General features: G+C 36.2%; 1 pseudogene; it reads left to right on the top strand.

Annotated features, from left to right (window-relative positions):
- LOC149793618 (uncharacterized) overlaps positions 1 to 13,442 on the top strand; it is a 42,443-nt pseudogene extending 29,001 nt beyond the window's left edge.
- The last annotated feature ends 3,826 nt before the right edge of the window (positions 13,443 to 17,268 follow it).

Genomic DNA, 17,268 nt, shown 5'->3' with positions numbered 1-17,268 from the left:
ATAACAGCGGATTTGAAATTATCTACCTCAACTAAAGAATTAGTATCAGAACCAGAAGAGGAAATTGAGGCGATTGAGGAGGAGGAGGGGGACGCTGACACTCGTTGAGAAGTACACCGAAATGGGACTAGATCAAGCATTGTATGACGTCAACAAAGCAGGGTAGTTTATTAGAGCCATACAATACGTTGCCTACAAATCTATAGACACCTTTAAACCAAGACCTTCTCAATGGGGATTAGGGTCAGAGTTCTTCCCCAATTCTACAGACAAACCTACACTGGATACCCCCTCAGTCAACTGGTAGAAGCCGCTGCTTACATTACCGCCCATCATGGCTACGCATTTCCTGATATCAAGAATCATGAGACTAGGAGTGCGGGAAAGAACGTGAAAGCAAAAGAGAGACGTGTTACCTTCTAACAGAAAAAAACAGCCTTTTTTAGGGCTCCAAAAGATTGCTTTTTATTAACTAGGGAACCATATTTGGCTTGGTATCCCTCCTTGACTAAACTATTCTCGAAACAAACTTGACCCATTGGAACACCGCAACAAACTTAACTTTTTAAACCTAACAGTGACCAAACTGGCATATGTCGCTTAGACATAATAATTTAAATAAGATCAGTATGGCTATTTTTATGTACACTAAGTACTAATATTAGATAGATATGTTAGGAAGTAGGAAATTTAACAGAATCGTTAGATTTGAACTAATTGCACAAGTGGTTAACACATTATTGGTACTTTTTACTGTCCATTAGCAAAAACGGGACTTGATTTGAAATAAGTACGGGCTAGCGTTTTGTTGAGTACTTAACACCCATGGCTGTCTTGCTGAGCACCTTTTCCCTCCTTTACCACTCTCGGACAGAAAAATGAGTGTGTGGTGAGACTATTCCCACTCATGTTTAAAGCCTTTCAGTCAGGTTGTTAAGGACTAGTTAGTCCTACACCTGAGTGGCTAAATTTAAAAGTAGTCTGTGAGTACATAAAAGCCTGGGGGATGAGGCTCTCTTTCCTTCCCCAGGAGTAATTAAAAATCACGCGGTGCGTTATTAAACCAGTGATATATGCTCCATTAGAGCGAAAATCACTTTAATTCAAGTAAGCAAGCAAGCAAGTTCGGGTACCGTCTCTAGCACTCTTGATGACACCAACTGTCTAGGTTATTTTCTTTCTTGCAAGCCCCTATGTTCCACTTCTGTTTGTGATAATAACTTGTGATACTTCACATTTTCTAAAGTGGAAATCTTTACAAGCCGTACAAAATACAAAACTTATATGACTTTGGCTTTTGACACTTGCACAGACTCTTCACTTTATAAGTGTCACGAGAAAATTGTATATCCAATTTTTACCATTTTCAAAAACACGCACACACTTGCAGCTTGACCAGAAATATGTACATCTTGTTTTGTGGATAAGTCACAGACAAGTCCAAGCATATATAGGTGGTTATGAACGTTAGGAATATCCCCTCATTTTTTCAGAAATATCAAAGCTTGTATGTGCATTTTCCCTTTTCCACTCTATATTAGTGCTTAGATTTGTTCCAAAAAAGAAAAAAGAAACGAAACAATTTTGAAGAAAAAACAACTGAATTTTGAATTCAGGTTTCTCTCTGTTTATAATTTTTTTTCAAGTTGATGGTGCATGACAGAGTACATTCGCCTACCTTTCCAAAGTGAGAGCCATTTCTTCACATGTCACTGCCTTTGTTAAATTCGGTTTCATTGGTTAGTTATCGTTAATCTTTAATTTTTTGATGCATTTCTTTTTGATAGAAGATTTAAGGCTTTCTAGTGTTGTAACGGTATTTATGTTGTTTAGTCTGTTGATGAAATTATCTATAGCAAAGTGCTTAAGATTTTTTCAGGTTTTTTATTATTTCAAGCCCTACAAAAGGAGACCAAGTTTGTCTTCAAAGAGGATTGAAGCTCTAAATTACACGGGCGTGAAGGAAAACATCGTTATGTTCATTCTAATCATGCTTGCCGTATCTCTTTGTGTTTTAGAGGTCATATTTCTTCTTAAGTAAATACACGCATCAATAGACAGACAGATTGGGTCATCATCCTTGAGTTTCACTGTACTTTCGGTTCTTTACTTCATACAAACCCCAAATTTATTAGTTTGAAAAAAAAAAAAAGATAACATGCCCCTCAATACTGTAACACATCTGTTCTGACTCTACCGATGTGAGTGTGAGTGTTTATGTTAAAATGTTTAAGTGAGATATAAAAAAAATGGTCAGCTTGAAAACGCGAACCAATACTGTGACGCTCAGTATTTTGATGTGGTAAGAAGAAATGGTACAACACAGACAAAGAGGGCTTGTAAGTTCACATTTCAGTCTGTCTGCACTGTAATGGTAACAACGCAAGAACATAGGGATTATTATGCCACACAGTCCTAGAACAAAACAATGCATCACCCGTTGTAAGCCATTTCATTGGCTATACTTATTTTCTTACCGCGTTCACTTCGAATTGACTTGAGTAGCTATTCAGACAGTGACGAGAATGGCCATGCTTTACTGGGTCTATCCTATAGGCGATTTATATAAAAATATTTTTAAAAATTAAACTAATGCACGAACAATCGTACCATGGGCGATCCCATGGAAATTGTGTCCGTCTTATTGCAAAATACATCAACATTTAATTTAACCGTGCAGATCGCTAGAACAAACCTCTGATAATATACATTTTGAAAAGTGTTGTGTGACACGGATTGCCATTGTCGCTTGGTGTCTGCTTTCTTGTTCGAAAAGAGATCGTTTCGTCTTGACTATAAAAATTTAATTTGATTAAGTTTTACGCACTACTTGAACTCATACATTTACGTTGTAGGTGTAAGCCGTCATTCTCAGTTTTCTGGAAGTTCGTTTTTGCGTTTCTCAGATGTGATACTATTTTTTATGGACCGAACGAAATTTCTTTTGGCGTGAATCAGGACTCGTGGTTTTGTGGCATAATTGGAGAGCATTGATGAAAGCTCAGTTATGTCGTCTTCGAAATTGCTGACACGGATCTGAGCTAACACTTCAGGTTTTGTGTGAGGCGATACGGTACATCATTGCCTTTTACTTCCTCAATGAAATCGTTTCATCTTATTGCAAAATTACATTTGACTAGGTTTCATACGCAACAGGTCCCTGTATATAAGGAGAGTGTCTTAGCGTCAGAGTATTCATTCCGCTCTCAAACGATCACGAAGATGAAAGAGTCAGCACAGATCGACCTGCTGGTCAAATATTTGCTAAAAGTCATACGAAAGCATAATTCACAGGCGAAAGTGGCAACAAAACTTACTCTTTTGGTCGTTGATTTGATGAGAGTCATACGAAAGTGTGTGCTAATGAAGTTTGCTATATCTGCAAAGGTAAATGGGTATTTGTCTCCAAAATACCTGCTTCGTCTAAGAAAGAGAGACAAAAGTCAAGATACCTAATATCGTTGTCAGGGGAAAGGACACTGGAATTCAGAGTGCCCTACGAGAAAAGAGAAGAAACAAAAAACAAGACGAAACAGAGAAGAGGGATTCTGAAGAAGAAGAAGAAGAAATTGAAGATGATGAAGAACTTGTGCCAGTAAAGACATGGAAATGGAAAAATTGACAATGTGAGCCGATGCGTTGGCCCTGATGTGAAATTTCATACTACCTTCTAAAAGAGAATAGACCAGAAAGAAAACGTAAGTGTCTCTTGGTCTTGACATTGTATAATAAGGATGGCGTGTTTTGTTTTTACTCACACTTTATGAAATTGTGCTCTTTCACCTCTCTCTATCCCTCAGGATCATGTTTTAGTTAGAATTGAAATGGAAGGATGTTTTCCTTCACGCACGCTCTTTAGGCATGCAAGTCCGTAAACAATAGTCAGTCTATTCATCCATCATTTTTGTGTCTTGATGTTTCCTAAAGCACACACTGATGCCATAAAATAACGGGTTAAATGGGTTTTGTAGTGTTGGGAGTGGGGGTGGGGTGGGGTGTAGGTGTTTGGCAGAGTTGGTCATTGCAGGTGAGGGCTTAGGTGCTTTCAAAAAACTTTTTCTTCTTCACTCTGTGTTGATGGAATATAATGGGTTATTTTCTTCACTCTCTGTTGATAGTATATATAAAGGGTTATTTCTTCACTCCGTGTGGATAGTGTATAATGGTTTTCTTCTTCTTCCCTCTGTGGTGTGTGCGAGCGCGCGCGCGTGTGTGTGTGTGTGTGTGTGTGTGTGTGGTGTGTGTGTGTGTATGTGTGTGTTAGCGTACGTTGTGTAGATCGTATATTTGGTTGTTTATTTCTTCCTCCCGAGTGTGGATAGTATATTTGGGGTTTGTTTTTTCCTCTTCCCTCTGTGTGTGTGTGTATGTGTGTGTGTGTGTGTGTGTGTGTGTGTGCGTGCGTGTGTGTGTGTGTGAGTGTGTCTGCGCGTATGTTGCGTGTGTGTGTGTGTGTGTATTGGTCTCTGTTTGTCCCTATAAAACTCACTTTATCCCTATCAGATACACTCTACCTACCTACCTACAGTAGCGCGTATTCAGGTCAGCCACTTGCAACACTGTTGCCATTTATCCCCTAGTGTTCAGTACAGTGACGTCACTGACGCTGGAAATTTTGAGACTATAAATATCGATTTGGGGATTTCCACATTTTGTAGCTATACATATATACTAGAATTCATAAACAGGAACGTCACTCAAGCTGAGGCTATAAAAAGATAGTGGGATTTTCCAAAGGAAAAACCCACAAGTTGGAGCTATAAATAGATAGTGGGATTTCATAGGAATTTCAGCTGATTATAGATACATAGGTATTTATCCACGATCGTCACAGAAGTTGATATTGTAAGTAGTTACTAATTTTATCCATTTTATAGTGTGTGTGTGTGTGTGTGTGTGTGTGAGTGTGTCTGCGCGCGCGCGCGTGTGTGTGTGTGTGTGTGTATTGGTCTCTGTCCCTATAAAACTCACTTTATCCCTATTAGATACACTCTACCTACCTACCTACCTACAGTAGCGCGTATTCAGGTCAGCCACTTGCAACACTGTTGCCATTTATCCCCTAGTGTTCAGTACAGTGACGTCACTGACGCTGGAAATTTTGAGACTATAAATATCGACTTGGGGATTTCCACATTTTGTAGCTATACATATATACTAGAATTCATAAACAGGAACGTCACTCAAGCTGAGGCTATAAAAAGATAGTGGGATTTTCCAAGGGAAAAACCCACAAGTTGGAGCTATAAATAGATAGTGGGATTTCATAGGAATTTCAGCTGATTATAGATACATAGGTATTTATCCACGATCGTCACAGAAGTTGATATTGTAAGTAGTTACTAATTTAATCCATTTTATAGTGTGTGTGTGTGTGTGTGTGTGTGTGTTTGCGTACGTTGTGTAGATCGTATATTTGGTTGTTTTTTTTTTCTTCCTCCCGAGTGTGGATAGTATATTTGGTGTTTGTTTTTTCCTCTTCCCTCTGTGTGTGTGTGTGTGTGTGTGTGTATTGGTCTTTGTTTGTCCTTATAAAACTCACTTTATTCCTATCAGATACACTCTACCTACCTACCTACAGTAGCGCGTATTCAGGTCAGCCACTTGCAACACTGTTGCCATTTATCCCCTAGTGTTCAGTACAGTGACGTCACTGACGCTGGAAATTTTGAGACTATAAATATCGATTTGGGGATTTCCACATTTTGTAGCTATACATATATACTAGAATTCATAAACAGGAACGTCACTCAAGCTGAGGCTATAAAAAGATAGTGGGATTTTCCAAAGGAAAAACCCACAAGTTGGAGCTATAAATAGATAGTGGGATTTCATAGGAATTTCAGCTGATTATAGATACATAGGCATTTATCCACGATCGTCACAGAAGTTGATATTGTAAGTAGTTACTAATTTTATCCATTTTAGTCTAAACCATTGTAACTTAATTTTCGGGGATATGTTTATTTTCCTTTAAATTCTGGGACAATTTCGTCATTTTAACGTTACTTTTAGTCACATCCATTTTGTCGTTGAGCATTTCCTTGATTATAGCTATTTATAGCATCATTACAATTATGCAAATTGTTGAACACCCCAGCAAGATTTCAGGTCTTGGTAATGCTTTATATATAAATCCCACGCTTGTACTAGTGTATGTATGTTTCTGTCTCTGTTGTGTTTGACCCTCTACCATCATTGTCCCTAGATAGTCCCACCATGTTCAATTCCCCTTGACGCTATACAGATCCACCATGTTCAATTTCCATATGTTAAATTCCCTTGAGGCCAAATCCCCCAGGGGTTTCCGTAATGTTAAATTTCCCATTGTCCCTAGACAGTCCCACGATCTATTCCCCATGTTAAATTCCCATTGTCCCTAGACAGACCCACACTATAGTCCCCTGTTCCATTCCCCTTGTCCCTAGACAAGCCCAAACCCTATTCCCCATGTTCAATTTCCCTTGACGCTATAAAGTCCCACCCTGTTTAAATTCCTTTGACGCTAAACCGTCCCACAATTTTTCTCCATGTTAATTTCCCTTGACGCTAATCTGACCCACGATTTTTCTCCATGTTAAATTTCCATTGACGCTAATCTGTCCCAGGGGTATTTTGTACTAATAATTCCCATTGACGCTAATCCCTCCCCCCTCACTACTCAGGATTAACAAATAACAAATAAAATATACCATCACTTTATATTTATAAAAGTGACAAGCAGGTGCGGTAAAGAATGTTTAAACAAACCCCAAACAACAACAGGTGGGTCACAAGAAGTGCTTATCTAAAATAGTCTCCTACATTGTTTATACAACTTGTCATTGACCGAACTTCAACGTTAAGTATTACCTGTTTCTATGCTAATGGCGGATCCAGAATTATTAGGGTAGGGGGAGTTGGAGGATAAACACGTAGGCAGGTAGTCTATGTAACAGGCAAAATTTAATCATCTAACTGTAAAGAAAACTTACTGTAGGATAGGTTCCGTTTGTTTCGCACGCATTTTTAGGTGTGTGTGTGTGGAGGGTGCACCTCCAAGATCCACCAGTGTATGCGATAGAATTCTCGAAAGAATATCATAATAAAAACTTGTGAATTGCATATTTTAACGTGTATCGTTCTCATATATATGATTTAAAACAACAGAGAAATAAAATAGGGTTGAGGAGGACACGTGCCTTGATTGGATACCGAAATTAACCAATAATCTGAATTTGGGTGAAGCGTCTGCAAGGTAATCAAGGCCATATAATTCAAGTCTGAAGGCAGGAATAGCAATTAAATAATAGGTAAACAATTTTAATTTCTTTAAAGTGTAAAAATACTTGTCTCTGCAATGTATCAATCCCCATCCAACGGTGTTATCATTATATGGATTTTTAACAGATGAATCATGCAATTTAAATACCTATTGTTGTAGTCATTGCAAAAGTGAAACAGTTTACGTTTGTATCATGTAACACTTTTATCTTAAGTTGCATGATTACAGACGTACTTTATTTTCCCAATCTCATTTTTGCATGTCACGCATTCGTGGAGATGGGCACCATCTGTTAATATTTTTCTGGAATATACGAATTGGCCAATCTGTATAAAGAAATGTGCACCAATAAATCGCAGTATACGTCTTGAAATTTGTTGCAGATGCTGTAAGTATCGATCACTCAGTCAAGATAAGTTTGTTCATGCACATAAGAAAACATTTCATAAACAAATGTTCTATCAATTTCCGACAGAGGAATACAAATACTAATTTGTGTTCTCACTATGTAGCTAGTTTCCTTTAATTTGGCTGGACTAGAAGTTTCATTTCACATGAAGACGTGAAAGTTATTTAGTGCCAAGGCAATTGGAACAAAGCGTCTTAGCCAGGTATACACAACGGTAGCTGACCATGGCTGCTGTGATGGTAGGAATCGAACTTGTATACTTGTGGTGGCGAGTAAAACATGATAGCCATTGACTCATCATGGCCCTTATTTTATTTTGTCTAGGAGAGGTATATCATTCAGAAAAATCTTTTTGTTAAAAATAATTAGATGCAAGAAATATACATTTCACTGTGATCCCAGGTCTTTCGAGTATTCGCCTATTATAATTTAATGATTACTTGTATTCCGAATATTTTTTTAACATCTATATATTTCATTTGTAGGCGTAGACATGTTCAAAATGAAGCCCAGGACGTGTTTGATTCTCTTTGTTTTGACTGCTGTATTGCTGAATGATTCTGAAGCCTTCCGATTCCGGCGTTTTAAGAGCCGCGTGGTCAATGCAGTAAGGAGAGTAGGTCGTGAGGTTCGGAGAATAATAAAACCAGTGATATGTCCACTTACCTGTTCGAAGGTGTGCCCTGGTGTAGGTTCAGCTGTAGGTCTACACCCTGCTGTCACCGGAATTGGGTGTCATGCTGTATGTAGGAGGATTTGTAAAAGAAGTGTAAGAAAAAAAGTTCTTCTATGTATAAATTAAGTTATAAATTGAAATGTCTTTCGATAACTTGCAAACTGTATATAACAACTCTCTGGGTAGCAATTTTAAAATTAGAAGAAATTTGTATGGTATGCATTTTCTCTTAACCGTTTAGGCAGTTTAGGACTTTTCAAGATCTGTAAGGCGCAATCTTAATTTGATTGTTTCTACAAGAATTTTAAAATATATTGACAGTTTTCAATTATTGAGCACTTTCTGTGCTCTCTAGATCTTGAATTCTCATCTAGAATTAATAATTCAAGCGACAGAGAAACAAAACACGTTTCATAGGTAAGATATCTATTTTTTTCGATCATTTGTACAACAAGCGCATTGTTCAAAACTTGAAATGTGATGCAAAGACGTATGCCGAACGCAGTTCGTTTCGATCAAAGATTATAATTATATCGGTTAAGTAAATCATGTTGAACACATATTAATGAAAGGTCAGGTAAGAACATAGAATAGAGCTTACTTAATTGCTTAATTTACTCTGTGACAACCGGCAGAATCCACAGATGCTGTAAGGAATCGAGTTTTATATATAAAAAAAATCTTTTTAAAACTTAACAACGACTTCATGCTTTCAAAAAAGATTACATGAATACAATACATTCATAATACTAACAACACGGTCTCTCAGGGTCATTCTTCATCATTTTAGACCTCCGACTTTGTGATGGCAGATGTCCAGTACCAAGCTGTACCACTGTCGCCTGATTTCAGCCATTACGACCTGAACGGTGACAAGTTGATATCTCCATAAGAGTTTGCATCAGCTGAAAAACTGCCGCTGGAGGAGGTGTACGATATATTCCAGTCTGCAGATGTTGATGGTAAGTTGATATCTTGTATTCCCTGCGTAACTAAAGGAAGATTTGCAGTCTGAATTGCTAATTGATATAACAAAATGTCCCAAGCCATGCCTAGATGTAAACCCTTATGTACGTATATGTCTGGTTTCAATGCTTAATACTATTTTAAATGAATGATATAATATGTTCAGATATATTTATTATTTTCTTTCCAGCATGTATGTTTCTGCACACGTACGTTAGAATAACATAATCCCAAGTGTACTTACAGGATGTTCTACATTCCTAGTTATGTATTTAACATCATGAACATATAAGGCTTAAATGCGGCTCGGGCAGCATCAGCATCTATTGTATTGAAAAGATCATTTAGAATTTTCATGGCGTAAAGAACCATTGATTGTTGATGTCTTTACGCAATACCGACATATTCGATGCATTTCTCCTTGTCCTGAACATATTTTGTTTAAAAGAAAATTTCATTAATCCGCATATTGATTCTGGAGTTGTGGAAGAAGATCCGTTTATGATGTTCACAAATACCATGACTAAATGACACTATGCTATAATGAAATTATTATTTGGTAATAGTCCTTGTATATGAAAGAATCGCTATCCTATACCCTTGTTAGTTTCCCTCGTAAATATAGTGCTATGAAATCATTTTGTCTTTTAATTCCTCAATTTTCATTTATTTAGGTGATCAGATGTTGGATGTAGATGAATTTGAGACAGCACCACTCATTTTTACCAGTAAGTTTTTATATGAGTGATAAATAAAACACGTACCTGTTTAAAAACAAAAAGCAGGACAGGAAAACAATAAAATAACTAAATGAACAACAAATAGAGCAACCACAGTGGCCTTTCATTCCAAATCCCCATGGGTTTATTATATATAATAATCCCCCACCTCCCCCATCTACCGAATACTTTAGAGCTACTCAGAAATAATTCATATTATTATATACTAATTTTTTTTCTCCGTTACCTTTACATTGTCAGAATCGTGCAATATTTTACGATATTGCACTTGCGCTCACTTCATATTGAACTCACGTGAATAAAGGAACTATTTTCTATTTGGAAACAAACAACGGACGCAGACGCCAGCACTTTTGATTTATTTTATTTGTCTGCAGATGAAGTAAACCAACTGTTTGAGCGATCTGATAGTAGAGACGCCAACGTTGACAATGTGGATGAATTTATATACTCAAAAGGAACATCTTTCAAGGAAGCAGGCGACTGAACGTGATATCAGAAATGTGCAGCGATGGCTGCATGATTACTTTGTAAACAAATCATGTACACACACGTAGTAGGCGCTTTACGTTTTGGTTGATTAAATTTGTTTCTGAATGAACAAAAGCAGATGTTTCGTAGACTGCCACATAGCAGCTGCTTTTCCACCTTCCGCGTTAACTCTTTTGATACAATATTTCGGATTTAGGCGGGCGATAGACGCCATATTTCATAAAATTGCTGGGTTCCTACCAGTAAGATGCAAGCGACAAGGAATAAACTGTCTTCTTTAGCTGGTAATAAGAAGAGCAAAAATATACTTCCAGTTTCACATCCTGAATTTCCTCAAAATGTACTTTCTTAGTTCTGCAAATCCGAATTACATGAGCCATGTCATGGGTTATCAAGCTTGATTATACATTTCGATATTGTACTGTAATTTCGACTATATTCCAAGTGCAATTACATCCTCTTTACTGCACTAAAATGAAATAAACATTATATTCCATAGCGTCTTTTTGATAATTGCAATTGAAAGACTTCATATTTCCCGACATTATAATTTCAAACATTCCATGACAGAACATAAACACACTTGCAGATGTCAACACGCTGCTCCGTCTCCGCTGAAATCCGACGTACTTCATGTAGAATTGGTACAGATAAATCCAGTCCATAATCACGAAATTTCGTAGAAACGACAAAAATACCAAAATTTATTTATTCCAGATCAAATGGAAAAGTTGATGCAATGCGCATTCATTCATAATATGACTCAAAATTTCAATTTTAAGTAGACCAAAACGCTATTTTCTTTAGAAAGTTATGTCTAGCGCGCGACTAAATTTAAGTTTATCTGGGCGGAGTTATGTGAGCAATAATAATGTTGTTGTTGTGTAATGATGAATCTGCGCTTGTGTATTTAGTTTGGAATACGGCATGCATTCGGTTACTTTGTTTCTTGTAGTGTATTTTTGTTTATATAATTAAACCTTAGGTAGAATGAGAAAATGAGCATATCATAAAAAGGTTACTGCATTTGTATGGGAAAATATGAACTCGTTTTGTTGGATGGATATACTGCACTCCCAAGGTCGTGCAGTATTTCCATCCAAAAAACTCGTTAATATTTTCCCATACAACTGCAGTAACCTATAATTCCGTTTCATATATGATGTTGATTTGCTGGTATAAATGCGTTCATTAGCTTTGGTCACAATAACAATAGACAATATAATAGAAATTCTCCCGGAATCAAACATGATGTGGATTTGCTGGTATAACTGCAGCCATTAACTTTAGTCACAATAATATTTGAAAATATAATATATAATCACCCGGTAAAGGTAAACATATGGATAAGATACCAGATGACGTGAGTTTTCACCTGTTGTGACAGGCAGACCAACCGACGGGCGGCGGACATACGGAGGTTCTCATAATATCCCAACGTTAATGCGCATAAATAAATAAAGCACACTTATACAGTATATACTAATTATGTAAAGTAGTTATAACATTTAACTGTTAGTACTAATGTTTGAGGAGGCCCCGAGTGGCCGAGAGGTCTAAAGTGCTCTCCGTTACGGATCACTGCCATCTCACCTTTGTCTGCGTGGGTTCGAGCCTCGGATTCGGCTAATGTGGGTATGTGAAAAAGCTTGCCAATAGCTTCTCGTGGGTCGGTGGTTCTTTCCGGGGTTTTCCCGGGTTATTCCTCCACCATTAATACTGGCCGCCATGTATAGCCTATCGTGTGCTGAAAAATGGCGTTAAACCCAACAACAACAACAACTAATTTTTGACAATATTGACGAAGACAACCTGATGGCAGAAGGGGCAATTTGACATAAATATGATATTTCTTAATTATTAAAGAATATACAATTAATTAACTGGTGAGGAAAAAAATTGCGAGTACTGGAGGCAATAAAGGGAGATAAAATTATGTCATTTAAATATATGATTGAGGACAACTAGGTTGTTTGCAAAGTTAATCAACATTTTGACACTGACCGTTTTCATTCGAGGATCAAAATGAATTGTTAAATTTGGTTTTCAAAGCTTAAACATGGACCTTAAATGAGCGTATTATCATGCTTATAAAAATGACAGCTATATATACTGTATTAAAAACCCTTTCGAGTTTGGATTATCATATTATGGTACTGTAACTTTAAAAGTGTATTAAGAAAAAAATGTTTTATGATTTACAACATTTAGCATATAAAATTACTTTTTCCAGAGATAATGAACAAGTATTTTAGACAATTCACAACCACCCATTCATTTTTCAAACGTTATTAAATAGTAAAACCCACTTTACGTATTAGTATGCATTCTTTAAAACCCAATTTGAAAAGTCTTACCAAATATAAAGCTATGAATGAACAAGTATTGCAAAGCATGCTGCGTGATTTTCAACTAGACTGCCTTTCTAGGGACGATAGGTAGGAATCAGATTTTCATGTTCTGATGTACCAGATCATGTTTCCTTTCCTCCATCTTCCCTTCATTTAACTAATCTTATCTTTACAGGTGATGGTGCTGATGGTGTAAATGACATGATTGGGGAGAGCACGAGCCCCAAGTCGGTGAATGAGGAAACAACACAACAGTGATGTGGAAATAATGGAATAGTTAACGTCTCAATATTTTGACTGTGTTTGTGTTGTTAGTTTGAACCGATATATCGAATGAAAAATCATACGCTAACACTCCTGTTACTTAAAAAATATAGTGGAAAACGTAATAGTGGCATCACCGTGACTGATGAAAGTTGGAGACCTATATTGAATCAATTGGGATGACATTTTCTTATATATTCTCATTCTCTTACATAACAGAAATGCTTATATAACGACATATGGTGCGCTGGAAGATTGTTCAACTATTCTGTTATCAAGAACAAAAGGTCATACATTGTAAAATGTTTTGAGAAAGTATTTGTTGCATCATTTCGAAAGAGATAGTTCTACATCACGATGCAATAAATTAAATGTAATAATAATAATAATAATAATAATAATAATTGATGTTATTATTATTATTATTATTATTATTATTATTAATATTTAGGTAATTTTATTTTGGTAGATACAATTAAATCTTTAAATTTGTCTCGATAGAGTTTTTGTTTTATTTGGTACTGTTTAGGGATGTTATCTTGTCATACTAGGAAATTAATTAACGGAATTCGATTTCCTTCATTTTGTGATATATTATGTGCTATTGTATGAAGGAATATGCATCCCCCCCCCCCGTAATCATTTCAATGTACTATTCCGTCAGAATCTAAAAAAATATAGATCTTTACATGACGGATGAGTTATTTGAAAAACTATATATGTCGCGAAAATATACATATTAGATCATAAATTAATAAATGATCCAGTGGACATCAGTTTGTAAATAGTTATTTAGATGATAAATTAATAAACTATCCATTAGACATCAGTTCGTAAATACTCATTTGGATCCAAAAATAAAAAATACTCTAATGGACTTTACTTTATAAATATTGCCAATGTATATGAGTGACACATTGCAGGACGAGTTGGAATTTCTGGTTTCTTTCTAGCCAGACAATACCGCCGCACCACGGTTTGTTGATTTGTTAATTTATTTGAGATTTCGGACAATGACCAGAAGATATAAAAAAATTTTGTAGTTTTATTTGATCTGTAATCTCGAAGAAAAAGAGTCGCTCAACTGTCTGTCTCTTGTCTTACATGTTCATATGTTTGAGACTTGTTATGCACTTTTTCAGAGTCTATCAGGGTATCTTTCTCTTTGCACGAGGAAAAACAACTTATTAGACTTGATTGGAACATATGTAGGTGACGGATAATTTGGACTGAAGTTCGCTGTTTTAAAGCAGTGTAGACTATTGGTCAGGAAGACATTTTCTCCATGGATAGAAGCGTATAATTCCAGTCACATGTTTATAAACTCTGTTGTAATTGTTTTGTACAGAGTATTGGCAATCATTTCTAACTCTTTAATTTGACTTAAACACGTAGGTGAGTTCTAGGTACGATTGTTTGTGTGTCAACGTTAGAGTTAACTAAAATATTCATAGGCTGTCTTGTAAAGATCGTCCGTATGGAGAGCAATTACTAAAAGATAATGAAAGGATTTTTTGTCGGGTTTTACTACAGTGCCATGATATAAATATCCCAGTAACATGTTGCAAAGGTGGAGACTGAATTGAAAACTAGCTAGAGATAATGCTATGGGGTGTTATAGCATCAGCTGTTACCTTGGTTCCATCTTTTGCATCGTCTGCATAGAGAACATATGACCACTGTATGAGGCTCTTATTTCATCTCTGAAAATAAGCGAATTCCTGGTAGGATAAAACATTATTTTTGGGAGCTTCATTAACCACTGTGGTGAATTTTTGACTGAGAAAAACTCGTTGAACTTGAATGGGCATTAGACTGGTACACAGACCAACGTGTGAACCGGACTCGATTTCATAATAGACGAGTAAACCAAACTAATTATATCATTTAATTTCCGACAATATATATTAGGTTTACACATCATACAAATGGACGAAGAGTGTAAGGACATCACAAATATGGTGACATTTTTGTGTGCAGATCATGCTATTCCCGTGTACGTGAAAGTCTCATATGTTGTGTTTTATACGCCTATTAACTTTTTTATCAACCCTACAGTCTGATATGTTTATTGCCTAATACAAATTATATATATATATATATATATATATATATATATATATATATATATATATATATATTGCCCCTACCTAAGTTTTGGATGCTTTAAAACTGACATATCATCCGTAGTATTAATCGACATTGAACAATTTCCGGTAGCACTTTAGACGCCATTTTCAGCAATAGATAAAGTAGGAAGTATATATAAATTTTCCCCATACATAAGTATCAAATAAACATTTAGCGCTTTAAGTGGATGATGTGGGTGTTGAAAGGCATAACCTTATACAATTGGCTCTCTGACTACAAGGAAGAAGTTGTTACGGCGCATGGGGCGAATGACTACAGAAAGGGGTCTTATTCACATACATACATATTATATATTAAGGGTAAATCAGAAATTATCTGGCTAAATATAGTACCGGTAAAATGTTGTCATCGGAATGCTCTTAACTGAGGTCAGATCATAAAATATCAAAAGTCCAAATCGATACACTCAGAAACTCCACATTTGGTGGACATTGAAAAGGTATGCCCATGGTCCATTGTATGTGGGTACTGACGATGTTTGCACACGATCCATTGTCAGTGTACACTGACAGAGTATGCACTCTAAGGTTCATTCATAAGGAGGAAAACACAATCAAGGTATAAGTGACATATACGTGAGCTGCACGATACCATCTCATCTCTGCAATTTAAGTACTAACGTTGATACTCTCTAAAGATCGGCTAAAATCCATGCATATTGACGTCCTTTGACTATCTATCTATCTATCTATCTATCTATCTATCTATCATAATAATAATAATAATAGGAAACTAATTTGTTTTGTAGATGTAAAAAAAAATATTTCGCTTGTGAAGTGGAAATATTTTGCATTTTGCACAAATAGCTTCACCAATCCTGTCAACATAAGATTTCCATTTCACGTGTGAATTATTTCCTTACATCTACATAAAGAAATACATAAATGCATCAGTGCGTGAACAATTAATAGTGACGATAAAAATGGTATCACCACTGGCGATATCGAACTCTGGAACTGTTTTATTTTCTGTTTTTCGGAAATATATGCCCTTAAATATGATATCCATTCGTATTTTTTAAAACTTCTACTGTTCTTCCTCGTTTTTCTTGGCGTTCATTCCCCCTCCCCCTTCAGACAAGGGAAGGACAGCATTTTCTTCAACCCACCCGATCCCCAACACACTCAGACAGGATGAACTGATAACAAATAAAATATAACATCACTTTATATTTAAGCAAAGAGCGAGCGGATGCAGTAAAAATGATTGTTAAAAAATTCCGACAACAAGAACTGGTAGGTTACAAGTATTCGCTAATCAAAGATATTTTCCATATGGTTTCTACAACTTGTCATGGACTGAAATTTAGTTTTAAGTTTTAACCGTTTCTATGCCAATGGCGGATCCAGAAATATTGTGGGAGTAGGGAATTGAGCTGACGGTTTATTGGAAAAGAACCATCTCTTTCTTAATCGTTTCAGGCTATAATTATAATTACCTACCTGTAAAGAAAACTTACGGTAGGAAAAGTTCCAGTTGTTTCGCACTCGTGTGTGCGTGTGTGCGTGTGTGTGTGTGTGTGTGTGTGTGTGTAAGCCTACTAGATAAATCACTAGTATGCGATAATCATTCAGTCATTATGGCATCATTCACCCTTATACAAACTAGAAAGGTTTCAGGGCATAACTCTGGAACAAATATCATACTAAAAACTAGTTAATTACAAAATTTAAGGTGTATCACTTTCAAAGCCACACATTCACGTCTGAAAGCAGGGACTGCAAATTAACTAATAGGTAAACTGACAATCATTACAATCTTAAATTTAAAAATGCATGGCTCTGCACTGCATCAATCTGGATCCAAAATTGTTATCGTTATATGCATTGTTGTACGGACGAGTCTTATTTAGTTACCTATTGTAGTAGTGATTAATAGTGTAACAGTTTACGCTTGTATTACGTAACGCTCTTACTTGAAGTGGATTGACAAAGACTGACGTATTTTATTTTCCC

This window comes from Sinohyriopsis cumingii, chromosome 8 (genome assembly GCF_028554795.1).
Source record: "Sinohyriopsis cumingii isolate HCF-2022 chromosome 8, ASM2855479v2, whole genome shotgun sequence".
Classification (NCBI taxonomy): Eukaryota; Metazoa; Mollusca; class Bivalvia; order Unionida; family Unionidae; genus Sinohyriopsis; species Sinohyriopsis cumingii.
The sequence above is the reverse complement of the archived record's forward strand: the minus strand, read 5'-3'. Positions and strand labels throughout refer to the sequence as shown.